The sequence below is a fragment of the Heteronotia binoei genome, chromosome 2 (genome assembly GCF_032191835.1).
Source record: "Heteronotia binoei isolate CCM8104 ecotype False Entrance Well chromosome 2, APGP_CSIRO_Hbin_v1, whole genome shotgun sequence".
Classification (NCBI taxonomy): domain Eukaryota; kingdom Metazoa; phylum Chordata; class Lepidosauria; order Squamata; family Gekkonidae; genus Heteronotia; species Heteronotia binoei.
In genome coordinates this window covers 78,427,393-78,440,277 of record NC_083224.1, presented here as the reverse complement: position 1 = coordinate 78,440,277, position 12,885 = coordinate 78,427,393, and the positions used below count along the sequence as shown (strand labels likewise).

Here is a 12,885-nt window from a genome sequence, read left to right as displayed (position 1 = left end):
ATTTTTAAGGCTGCACAGGAAACAGAAACGGCCCCTCCCTTTCTTTTCCTGTGCAGCCTTACTTTCGTTTTCACAGTGAGCAAATTCTGCTGGAAGAAGACCAAGTACGGTAAGTATTTGTGTGTGAGAGAGGGAGGGAGGGGGGATTCCTTGGTATGGAGGCCCTCCCCCCCTTTAGAAAGCGTGGGGGGAGGGAAATGTCTAGGCACGCTATTATTCCCTATGGAGAACGATTCCCATAGAGAATAATAGGGAATTGATTCATGGGTATTGGGGGCTCTGGGGGGGCTATTTTTTGAGGTAGAGGCACCAGATTTTCAGTATAGCAGCTAGTGCCTCTCCCCAAAATATCCCCCAAGTTTCAAAAATATTGGACCACAGGGTCCAATTCTATGAGCCCCAAAAGATGGTGCCCCTATCCTTAATTATTTCCTATGGAAGAAAGGCATTTAAAAAGGTGTGCTGTCCCTTTAAATGTGATGGCCAGAACTCCCTTGGAGTTCAATTATGCTTGTCACATCCTTGTTCCTGGCTCCACCCCCAAAGTCTCCTGGCTCCACCCCCAAAGTCCCCAGATTTTTCTTTAATTGAACTTGGCAACCCTATTTGGACTGGATCAACTTGGACAAGGATCTTGGATCCTCAGGAAGAGTGTACCGGTATTGTGACTTGTTCTCCCAAAGGAAGAACTGGTTGCCTCCTGTGATGGTTTGGTAATTTGTGATCCTGAAATTCAGGGCTGCAGAAGAATACAATTTCTTGCCTAATGAATCCAAGCATTGACTCTCTTTTTTGGAAGGAGAGGAGTGTTGATCAGGCTTGTGATGTACCTGCATGCCCACCAGCAAAAAGGGTGGTGGATGAGTCATAAGAAACTCACGTGAATCCTGTTTGATCTTATGTAAGTGTTTGACCCTGCAAGAAGCAGACACTGGTTTTTGCCAAATCCTTACCCTCAGATCAGTAAGGCCCTCCAAAACAGGAAACGCCACAATACCGGAAGAGTCAGGATAAAGGCAACTCAAAATCTTATATTTTAGCCCATGGTCAAACGTGAAAAATTCAATACCTAGTGCTTCAGCCACCCCGAGCATTTGTTCACTTTATTGTTGTTGTTCAGTCGCACAGTCAAATCCGACCCTTTCCGACCCCATGGACAAAGTCACGCCAGGCCCTCCTGTCTTCCACCATCCTCTGAAGTCTTCTCAAATTTGTGTTTGTTACATCAGTAACACTGTCCAGCCATCTCATCTTTTGCTGTCCCCTTCTTCTTTTGCCTTCTGTCTTTCCCAGCATCAGGATCTTCTCCAGGGAGTGCTCCCTTCTCATTTGGTGGCCAAACTATTTGAGCTTCAGCCTCGGCATCTGACCTTCCAGGGAACAGTCTGGGTTGATTTCCCTTAGGACTGACTGATTTGATCTTCTTGCAGTCCAAGGGACTCTCAAGATTCTTCTCCAGCCCAACATCTCAAAAGCATCTATTCTTCTGCGCTTGGCCTTCCTTATGGTCCAGCTCTCACAGCCATACATTGATACTGGGAATATCATCACTTTGACTATACGGGCTTTTGTTGGCAAGGTGATGTCTCTACTTTTTATTATACTGCCTCCCAAGGAGCAAACTTCTTTTAATTTCATGGCTACAGTCACCATCTGCAGTGATCTTGGACCCCAGAAATGTGAAGTCTGTCACTACTTCCATGTCTTCCCCTTCTATTTACCAAGGTGTGATGGGGTCAGATGCCATGATCTTAGTTTTTTTTTATGTTGAGTTTCAAGCCTACTTTTGTGCTTTCCTCTTTCACCCTCAACAAGAGATTCTTCAGGGCCTCTACACTTTCTGCCATTAGAGTGATATCACCTGCATATCTGAGGTTGTTGACGTTTCCCCCGGCAATCTTAATTCCGGTTTCTGCTTCGTCCAGGCCAGCATTCCACATGATAAATTAAATAAGCATGGTGACAATATACATCCTTGTCGAACTCCCTTTCCTATTCTAAACTAATCAGTTGTTCCATATCCCATTCTGACCATTGCTTCTTGACCCTTATACAGATTTCTCAGGAGATATGAGGTGGTCTGGTACTCCCATCTCTTTAAGGACTTGCCACAGTTTGTTGTGATCCACACAATCACCCTGTTCACTATAAAGTTTTAAATCTTCATTCAGGAAAATAGGGGTGAGTTTCACAACCTTTTTGTCTGGAGACAGTTCCGACATGCTCTCTGAGGCATAACAGGATACCACAGTCCCTTCCTCTTCAGGATCCATATCAGATTGTATGAAAGGAGAGCAGGCTTCCAGATAACCAGCATCACCCAAAACAAGCCTGACACCATGTGCAGGAGGAGGAGGAGGCTGGGGTCACTGAGGACAGTACTCTGACCACTACTGAAGATATGCTGGTGACATATAGTATGGGGGCCATTGAGGATGACAAGCTTGTTGCCACAAGGCGGCACCATAAATTTGGGGGCACCATAAATTTAGATCCTACCAGCTGCCCTGCCAGGAGACTAAATTGCTCCTGTTTAGATCCCGACAGCAACCTCTTTAAGTATTTGAAGGGCTATCACTTAGAGTAGGGCAGGGAGCTGTTCCTGTTGGCAGTAGAGGAGAGGACTCACAAGAATGGGTTTAAATTAAGGGCAGGAAGGTATCAGATGGATATTAGGAAACACTTTTTGACAATAAAAGTTGTTCAACAAGTTGTTCAGTTACCTAGGGAGGCAGTGAGCTCCCCCTCACTGGCAGTAGCTGGACAAATACTCATCAGGAGTGCTCTAGGCTGATCCTGCATTGAGCAGGGGATTGGACTAGATAGCCTGTATGGCCCCTTCCAACTTTGTGATTGTATGAGCCTATAATCTGACAAAGTGAGGAGATGGAGTGCATGGAGGCACCAGGATGACATCCTGCTCTTCAGTGGAATGCCTCGGGAAGGATGACTGATGTTTATAATCAGAGGATTTTTTGTAGAAAAAGCTCAGCAGGAAGTCATTTGCATATTAGGCGACACCCTCTGACACCAAGCCAGCCGGGACTGCATTCCTGTGCATTCCTGCTAAAAAAAAAAAAAGCCCTGTTTATAATACTTGGAAGTGGATCCTGACCTCCTTATGCTTCACTTTCCTTTGTCTTTTGGACAATGGTTCCAACGAGGAGCACTGACAGGTTGGGGAATGGAGACTAAGGATGTCTTGGTTCCAACACAGGAGTAACCAAAGCAGCTCTCTTAGGTGAATGTGAAGCCTGCTTGGATGTTGGAGCCATTGGCATAGTTAAGCTGGAAAGCTTTTATCCACATGGCAGCAAAAAAAGGAACTGAAAGAGAAGGGGACACCCATCTCCAGAGCATGTGATATTTTGGGCGGGAAAAGCCATTTCACTTCAGCTCCAGAGGTGGAGGGGCACCCCCTCAGAACAGGTGAAGTCCAATGTGGGGCTGCACTGAAGATGGAAGATGAACATTAATGTCTCAATGAATGTGATCACATTCATCACTTTGTGCAGCACTGATATTGTCTAAAAATTAATTCACAGAATTAAGCCACCTTTAAAAATACAGAATAACAATGAATGTGCATGAAGATTGCTGAATACAAAGTTAATATATTGACAAATTCAAATTCTCTGGCAAATGCACATTAATATTAATGAACATACAAATCTCTCTCATAAACCAAAGAACGACCTATTTGTCCAGGCCTCTGCAGCATAAACAGAGCTTCATCTCTGTTGTGACACCATAGCTGCTGACATCAACAATGAGTATGAGGGTGCCATTTCCTTTCCCCTTATGGGGTTCATCAGCCTGTATACCTCTAACCTAGGTTCTGGCTTAATTGGGCCAGTTTTCTTTAATTTCTGCAAGCAATGCAAACCCCCCCCCCCAAAAAAAAAAACCCAGGTGCAGTAACCATGTTAAAAACCCATCACTTTGCAACCCTAGGATGGTTCTGGAATCATGAGCCATATGTTTTCCCAACTGGTCATTAAACACCCTTTTATGCCCCCCCCCCCAGTGCTTTTGATGGCTGGAACTCAAGTCTGTCATTTACATGCAGCTCAGCAATTTACTCTACAATCTGGCAAAGGAGAAATCATCTCAAGATTACAAGGACTGTTTGCAATCTTGGCTTTACTGTGGCCACTGATTAGATACTCATTGCGATTGCAGAGGCTGGGGCACTATGAGGGTTTATCAATAGGTGGTAATGCAGTCTCCAAAACTTCCCTAGAATAGAAGAGTGAATCATAGTAGTATTTTTACAGTTAACCCAGACAACCAAGAACATACTACAAACTGAAGTAGATCATCAGGAATCACTCAAGACAAACTTCCACCTTAAAGTTTCTGAATCTTGTCCCATTTTGCTTCCAATTATGACCAATTCTTGCAAGCATTTTTACATGGAGTAGGTGGGGGGGGGGTTGTGTGTGTGTTTAAGACTTATCTACCTAGATTTCCCCTACAGAATCCCAAATGTACCTTAAAAAGCATCCCCCCTCTCAGGGTTGCCAGGTCTGTATTGGAAAATACCTGGATACTTTGGAGGTGGATCCAGGAGAGGGTAATGTTTGGGGAGGGGAGGAGCCTCAACATGGTACAATATGGCCCCTTGCCATAGAGTTCACCCTTCAAAGCAGCCATTTTCTCCAGGGGAGTTGATCTCTGACAGTTGGAGATCAATTGTAAAAGCAGGAGATCTCCAGGCCCCACCTGGAGGCTGGCAACTCCACAACATAGGGAAAAGCCAGGAATTTAAAAACAAAAACCTTTCCATAGATTTACATAAAAATTAAGTGATAGCATTTCCCATAGAGAAATATCTTCTGAAACAAACCCAATATTTAGACGATCTTGGAAATACAACAGTGAGAGGTCAAGGTGGACATCCCCGGGGAGGGAGGGAGGGTGCTCCATAGTGCTTCTGCAGAGAAGCCCTATCCAGTACATGTCAGTTGTCAACTCTTACTTGGGAAATTCTTGGGATTTGAAGGTGGTGCCTGGGGAAGTTAGTGCTTGGGGAAGGGGAAGTGCTCAGCAGGGATATGATGCCATAGAGTCCACCATCTGAAGCTGCCAGTCCTCCAGGTGAATTGATCTATGTAATTTGAGCATCAGTTGTAATTCCAGAACCCAAGGCTCCTTCTAGAGGTTGGTAACTTACTCTAATTGCCCTTCAGGCACCAATTGGGTTGTTAATCTCCAGGTGGGGCCTGGAAATCTCCCGCTTTTACAACTGATTGCCAGCTGGCAGAGATCAGCTCCCCTGGAGAAAATGGCTCCTTTAAAGGGTGAACTCTGTACTATGCTGAGGTCCTTCCCATCCTCAAACCCCACCCTCTCCAGAATCCATCCCCAAAGTCTCCAGGTATTTCCCAGCACAGACCCGGCAACCCTACTTCAGGTTATGAGAATACATGATGAAGAACTGTTGAGGATGACTTCAGTTCATACAGGAGAATGAAGTCCTTGACATGGAAAAGTTCCATGTTATTTTACCTTTAAAACATTAGGGATAAGAAGACAAAAGACAGGAAAGCGCCCTAATTATTTTCCAATTTGGAGAACTATTTATGAATCATTTGGCTCTGGAGAGGAGATCTATATGGACAAGATTTGGGGGACTCTGGTTATCTTTGGAATGGGAAAGGTAATTTGAATTGCTTCACATGTTTGGATCTGACCTGAGTACTGTGAAGGTCTACAGTGCATGCTTATCTGGCAGTCCCTAGCAATTCTTAGCTGCAAAGGCTGCCTTGTACTCTTGACCAAATAGACTTCAAAGTGTCATAAACAGGGGGACGCAAGTAGCAAACAGGCATTTCCAGAACCATCTGGCTGCTATTTCACATCTGCTTTGAAGACTCAGGTCACTTATAAGAACTTAATAATAACAGTAATCACCAACTTTAATTAGTGGCTCTCCTGATATCCTGCAACGCTGTACCTTTAAACACAACCTCATGGTCAGATGTGCCAACAACAAAGAAAAGGCAACATTCACGTCCAACCAAGAACTGCATTCCTTACCCGATTATCATTATCAGAAGCAACATGAAAGAGGGATGGAGGCCAAGTGGCTGGTGCCAGAAATAGACAGAACACCATGTAAGCAGCCACCTGTGCTCTGCAAGGATAGCACAGTGTTGGTAAATAAACATACGAGTTGCCAGGCCAGAGACAGCAGCAGGGCAGGACAAGGAAAGAGGAGGCAGCAGTAGCAACATTACGGCATCTTTCAACATCCCTTGTTTTGTGGCTGCTGTTTTTAAATTTAAAAAAAAGCCCAAGGATGTTATGATTTAAACTATACTAGTCACACCTTGCTGGTTAAGGCTTGAGCTTCCGGAAAAACACATACAATTGGGTGAGGCCAGTGACGGTTACTACGCTCTCTTATCTAGATGGCAATTTGAGATAAAGGCTGGGCGTGCTGTTTGCTCTGGCTCAGGTTGTATGCCTCCTTCAAAGACGCAGGTTTACAGCTCTCTGGGCACCAGACTACACTGATCACCTTTATTCCTAGAAGGGACAAGAAGCCTCCATGCAAGAAGGATTTTAACTCTTGCCTGTGCTTGGCTGTAATTTGTCTTGATGCAAGTGTCATTTAGTGTGAACTGCTTCTAGATTTAAAACAGTGTAGTTGGAACCAGGATCAATCCTGCCATCTGGCAAGGTAAAGTAGCCTAGTTCAGATGGCCGGTCTATTCAGAAACTAAAAGCTGGCTCAAGCGTTTTGGCCAACAAGGGTAGGGATGAACTTCCTCTGTGAGTTAAAAGTGTACATCTGCAATGTTGCAAAGGATCCTGCTTCAGTTTGTACAGGTAACCAGCAATGACACAAGTAGCATGAAGGCCTCAATGTATGCACCAGTGCTAGTGTTTCGAATGATGCTGCATGAGTGAACCAGCCCTGCAGATAGCACCCATCAAAGACAGGAAGTTACAGAGCAGCTGCATGACATCTTTGGTTTGCCATATGTATGCATTTCATTTTACCAGCAAAAGTTAAACCATGAGTAACTGAGTATGGTATATCAATAATTTGTGTTGCAATAAGCTATGAGTAGATACTGTCAGGCTAGAGCTATGGGTGAGATAAAAGATATCAGCAAACTATAAATGATTAGTCAAATACTACAAGATAAGAAATACCTGCAGGCAACTAACAACTGAAAATCTAGAGGGAAGCTAACCCCTTGCCCTGGGGCAGCAAACTTCTTGCACACATGCCAACTGTGACACATCAGTCTATTTTGCTTGGTATGGAAAGCTGGCTCTGCACCCAAGCAGCCAAGGCAAGACTGTGAAGCATTGGCAGCATCTCTAGGGTCAGTAGGATGGGAGAAGGCAACAGGTGTGTCATATGCCTGTCACCAGCTCCTTGACTTGCACAGGCATCAGCTGGGTCCAGGGCACATCCCTGGGTGCCGGCAGCTCCGTAGAGGCTCAGTTTTCTCTGAATGTGTCTGACCAAGTACAAACCTTATTTCACACACACACACACACGCAATCTTCACAGGTGGACATTGCAGCACTCAGTCTGAAAAGGTTGCCTCATGCTGCAGATTGCCAAGACAACTGATGTGGAAATCCTACTCATCCTTTGGACCTGTGTGACTAACACTGTGTCAATAAGCGTACTGATAAAATTCAGAGCCAGGAGTGGCAGTTAGTAATCAAGGCATTAACCCATCCTGCTGAAATATATATTCCTATCATCCAGCTCCCAGTGAATAGGTGGAGGGTCACTGGTTTAATTTTAACCTAGCCTGAAAAATCAGTAACTCTGTCAGAGAAAAACAAATCTAGAAAGGATATTAGGTTTGATAGTCTAATTACAACAAAGGGAGAATTTTCATCAGACTTTTCATCAGTGGCACCAGCCATTTGGCCTCCATCCCTCTTTCATGTTGCTTCTGAAAATGATAATCAGGTAAGGAATGCAGTTCTTGGTTGGACGTGAATGTTGCCTTTTCTTTGTTGTTGGCACATCAAGAGGAGAGCTTGTTTGTTTGTATGAATTAATTTGGATCAAAGTTCAAAATGGTTATCACAGGCACCATTGCCCAGATTTTCAAATATCAACGTAACTGCTGATTTCTTAAAAAAAAAAAAAAATTCGAATCAACCTTCTAAAACCAAATTCTAAAACTTTTCATTGTGAGACTAACCACTGGTACATTGTCACTCTCAGCCTTTTAGGACACCTGCTGTACTTGCAGAAGGAAGCTCTGGCCAGAGTTTCCTCTTCTTGTCAATTGTACTCATGGGTCCCTACTGTGAAGGACTAAGTACGTTTGGCTGTCTTTCCAATACAAGTAGTGCTTTTAAGCTTTTATATTGAACTGGAAAACATGAGTAGTCCTGCAGATATTACACAATCAGTTCTAAACACACACAAAAAGGCTAAAAATCTCAGCTTGTACAGACAGTTGTTTCCACACTGTTTTAGAACTATCTGCAAGAGGAACAATATACCCAATGAAGTGTTATCAATATACCCAATGAAGTGTTATCTACAAGGATCATTTTCCCCTTTAATAAACCATTTTTATAATTGTGCTACTGATGGATCTGCTAGATGCTGGACAGCACATGAACACATGAAGCTGCCTTTTATAATGAATTATAGTCTATTAAGTTCAGCATCATCTACTCTGACTGGCAGAGGGTGAGCTCTTTCACTTGCTACTCATTACTTACTACTTGATCCTTTTAAGTGAAGATGCCAGGGACTGAACATGGGACCTTCTGCACATAAAGTTGTTCTGCTACTGATCTGGAAAAACAAACCCAGTATCAACAAAGTGTTGAGCACCGTTTCCAGACTGAATAAAGACACGTACTCAAAATCCTCCCAACTCTGGACACTCTCTTAGGCCCTACCAGATGTGATGAAAGACAGCCATGGTTAGGATTTCTGATTTTTGTAGTAAAACTCATAAATGTTGTGAAGATTGGGGAAGAGTCATTTCATTCCATTCCACTTCCAATGGTTTCAGCTGCTCCTCTGCAATTAAGGAGCTCAAAAAGTCAGGCCACATTGACCTAGTATTTCACAGTGCAGATGGAGATTCCATTATAAAATGGCATTGAAGAAGTGAACGGACAAAGACCACACAATATAACAAAGATGTGGTTAGGGAGGGCAAGGGATGCAGTTACCATCCATACACAGTGTTTCAGACAACATGTGATTATTCCTCCAAGACACCTCCAATGCTGTGGTTCTAAACACTGGCATGACCTCATATGTGAGGTATAACTGCCTAATTTCAGCCAAACTACACATTACAGCACTAAATCTAAACCAACACTGATGCACAGTACATGTCCACTTTCAGTCCAGACAGCAGTAAATAGGGACCACTTATGGTGGGCTGAAAATCAAAAGCAACAAGAAATTGTTGGATGCAACATGTTGGAAGAAAGTCACGGGAACCAGCCCATGGTCTCCAAAGGATGAAAGCTGCCCTGTGTCCCTGTTACCAGCGACTCTGAAAGGTTGCTCCCCTGTTGAACCGTGTTCCAGACTGCAAATTTCTTATTATGTCTTATTATCATTCAAATGGAGTTACTTGGAATCAAGCCCACCTAATTTGCATTGCATGCCTGACTGGGATCCATTTCTTTATCATGCTAGAATCTGGCAAAGCTATAACATCCTTTGATATTTTTATTTTCATTTATAGATATAGATATGTAATGAAAGTACCAGCATCTAACAGCCTCCCAACTTGGAAAACTGCATAGTTCTGCACAGTATGACTATTCTATTTGTTTTTTCCAGCAGAATAGCCCACTTTATCCTGGATACAAAGGAAGCACTCCTCAAGAAAATCAAAGCGCCTGGCCTAATGGGCACCTGCAATCAAGCCTCAGTGCTCAAAATAACTCCTCTGGGGGTTTTTCATAAAAAGCACAGAACAGAAACCATTGTTTACACATTTGAAAAACTGAGAATTTACGGTAATTTCTACTGCAGCATTGCCTTAGCTTTACCCGTCCCAAATCTTCTCCAGTGTTTGACAGGGAAAAGCAGGTAATCTTATTTTATTTTCAGTAAATAAGAACATGATGCATGCAATGGTGATCAAAGCAAATCTCAACTTCATGTATATTTTTCCACTTTAAAATATGTATTCTCATACTCAGAGGGGACAAATCAGAACATTTCAGATTATCATAGAGCATCTTACTTCCACATAGTATTTTAAATGGTATGTGCTAGCTAGGTATTAACACAGAGCTCAATCCAATACCAAAGTAGCTTTATGTAATATATTAGATAAAGTATTACATTTTTTAAAAATCAGTACATATCAGCAACTAGAAGTATCTCAAAATAAAGTTTACTGTACCCATTAACTTAGTCCACCTAGCCATACGTCTTCTGTTGCAATTACCCATTGACTCAGGCCAATGAATTTTCATTAAGATATGTTTCAGCTTGGTGTTACTTGTACACATGTGTATGAATGGGGGCTACATTTTTATTTTCTATGAAGCATACACTTCAGATCCACATTTGATGCTAACTTCCTAATAAGTAGCGAGATATATAATTTTGCTTAACTGGTATTCTTAATCTCCTCAACTCATGTTCCAACATGAGCAAATGTTATACTAATGACAATGATGTAAATACAAACTCTTCCCCTGAGCTCAATGGGAATGAAAAACAAATCCCCCAAGCCTATGCAGCCACAGCATAGTTTAAAATACTAAGTCAGCAGCCAATCACAGCTCTTCTAAGTACTACATAAACCCTGTCTAAGACATTCATATCTCAGATGACAGGGTACATAACATGGGGATACATTTCTCCATCCTCATACCACACTGAGGACACACGTTGGAGGTGAAGTGAACTTTGCACAAAAAGCCAAGAAGAACAAACACTGTTGCAGTGCATAGCTATACCGCTCTGCTCAGAGCTCTTAGAAGTACTCTACCTGAGGATACAAACACCATTCTGAATCCTCCACACTTCCATCTGGAAATCATACACAGCAAAGCAAAGAAGGGGGATCTATCAAACTCTTTCCAGGTAGTTCTCTATCAGGGTTAGAGATCTCAGTCACATTTTTGTGCCAGTCACCTTAATTCTACAACACAACCACACCTTTAGTGACCAGTGAGCATCTAGCACTGTGCTATGGGGTTGCCAACTTTCTTGATCTAATTTGGCTGTTGTACTATTGCAAATTGTTCAGCAGTTGCACCTACCATGGCAATGCAGTGACAGTCCACAGAAACACAGACAGAGCTATTGGTGCAGGTTTCAAAGGCAAAAGAGCCTTTTCTACACCAGAGCCAGCCATCCTATTCATTTGACTTACATTCCAAAAGTATCTATGCTCACCCTAACCATAATTGTCTTCAGCACACTGCTGGCACTAGGAGAGGGCAGAGCAGATCTTCTAATGACTGCACATTTGTGCTGCAGCAAGCGGTAGGGGCAGGCTCCTCCGGGCTCAAAATCCCCCTGACCACTGCTAATGTTTGATAAACCATTCAATCTACATGTTAAGGAAGGGAGATGGACACCAAAAGCTGCTGTGTTGAACAGCAGCAGGCTGAAGTAATGCACCTTGGAAATCTGAAAAGTGCTACAAGGCCACCAAGTCCAATCTGCTTGCCCAATGCAGAATCCTCCATACATCCACCACTCCAGAAATTATCTGACAGAACCATTGTGAGCTGCCCTGAGCCCATTTTGGGATACAGCAGGATATAAACCTTATAAACGAATGAATAAAATAATATGACAAAGAAGGGAAGCATTCAGTAATGAAGAATGGAACATGTTATGGAAGTATGCCTTTTCCATAAGAGTCTGGTGACATGTGCTGTCAGATCATTAATTCACTGGCACTCATTTTTTAATCCTTCATACATTATTAAATGCAGATGTAAATTTATACATGTTTATGAAAACACAACACATTTCTGCCATTAAAAAATATTCCGAAATTACTTGTTCCATATAGCAGGGAATCTGTGAAACTGACTTGCTGCTGAGACAGTGCTGTGTTAGATAGGTCCAATCACAAGTAAGTTTGCATATTAAGTACAATTCTATACGCACCAGTGATCTGGACCAACAGAAATTCAGCTGAAGACCGTGATGCTTCAAGACACCCATAACCCTGCACGACATGATCAGCTGTCAGTATAATTGAACCAACTCCATTGTGCCAGTAGTAATTTCATGGTAAGAGATGCTTAAGTGTGCTGATTCTTTCAATAAGTGTCTGATGAAATTCAGCTTCATCTACTACTAATTAACAAGACAATGGCAATCATACTCTACCAACAGCTTTAGCATCAATGCATTCTTAAACAGAATTATATCATTACATGATGCCATCAGCTCTGAGACGCATTGTCCCTATGTTGTATTTTTTCCCTAAAATCTCTTTCAGGAAGCATATGCAAAACAGCATGTGTATGTGAAGCAACATGCAAACTCCATGTGTGTACACTTCTACACAGTGAGTTACAAGTGGTCTTACGTGCCAGAAAATCAAGGTAAGAGTCTAACTTGCTTTAATCCAGCATTCAACATTGTACAAAGTTATTTTAGTGATGAATACCATGGAAGAGCTGTAAAAATACAGTGAATCCCAGAACCAGATTTTAATTCCTAGCTCTAGCATATGTAGCCCAGTGCTGAACATCTCCAGGTTGAGGTAGGTTTGAAAGCCGCAGTTATAGTTCCAGAGCCTGAATCCCTATCTAGATAATATTGAAAGTTCTATAATAATTTGGGGGTAATATTGACAAGAAAAAGTGGCAGTAGCACAGAAGTTTGATTATGCATTTCCCATCCCCAGCATCACAGCAGTTTAACACACTTGTCATTTA

At 42.5% G+C, this 12,885-nt stretch overlaps 2 protein-coding genes across 4 annotated transcripts in view; both read right to left on the bottom strand.

The window, feature by feature from the left end:
- PIK3C2B (phosphatidylinositol-4-phosphate 3-kinase catalytic subunit type 2 beta) overlaps nucleotides 1–12,885 on the bottom strand; it is a 515,998-nt gene that overhangs the window by 203,802 nt on the left and 299,311 nt on the right. The gene's annotated exons all lie outside the window — the stretch shown is intronic.
- The window catches only part of PLEKHA6 (pleckstrin homology domain containing A6), a 305,537-nt gene that overhangs the window by 205,785 nt on the left and 86,867 nt on the right, over nucleotides 1–12,885 (bottom strand). The gene's annotated exons all lie outside the window — the stretch shown is intronic.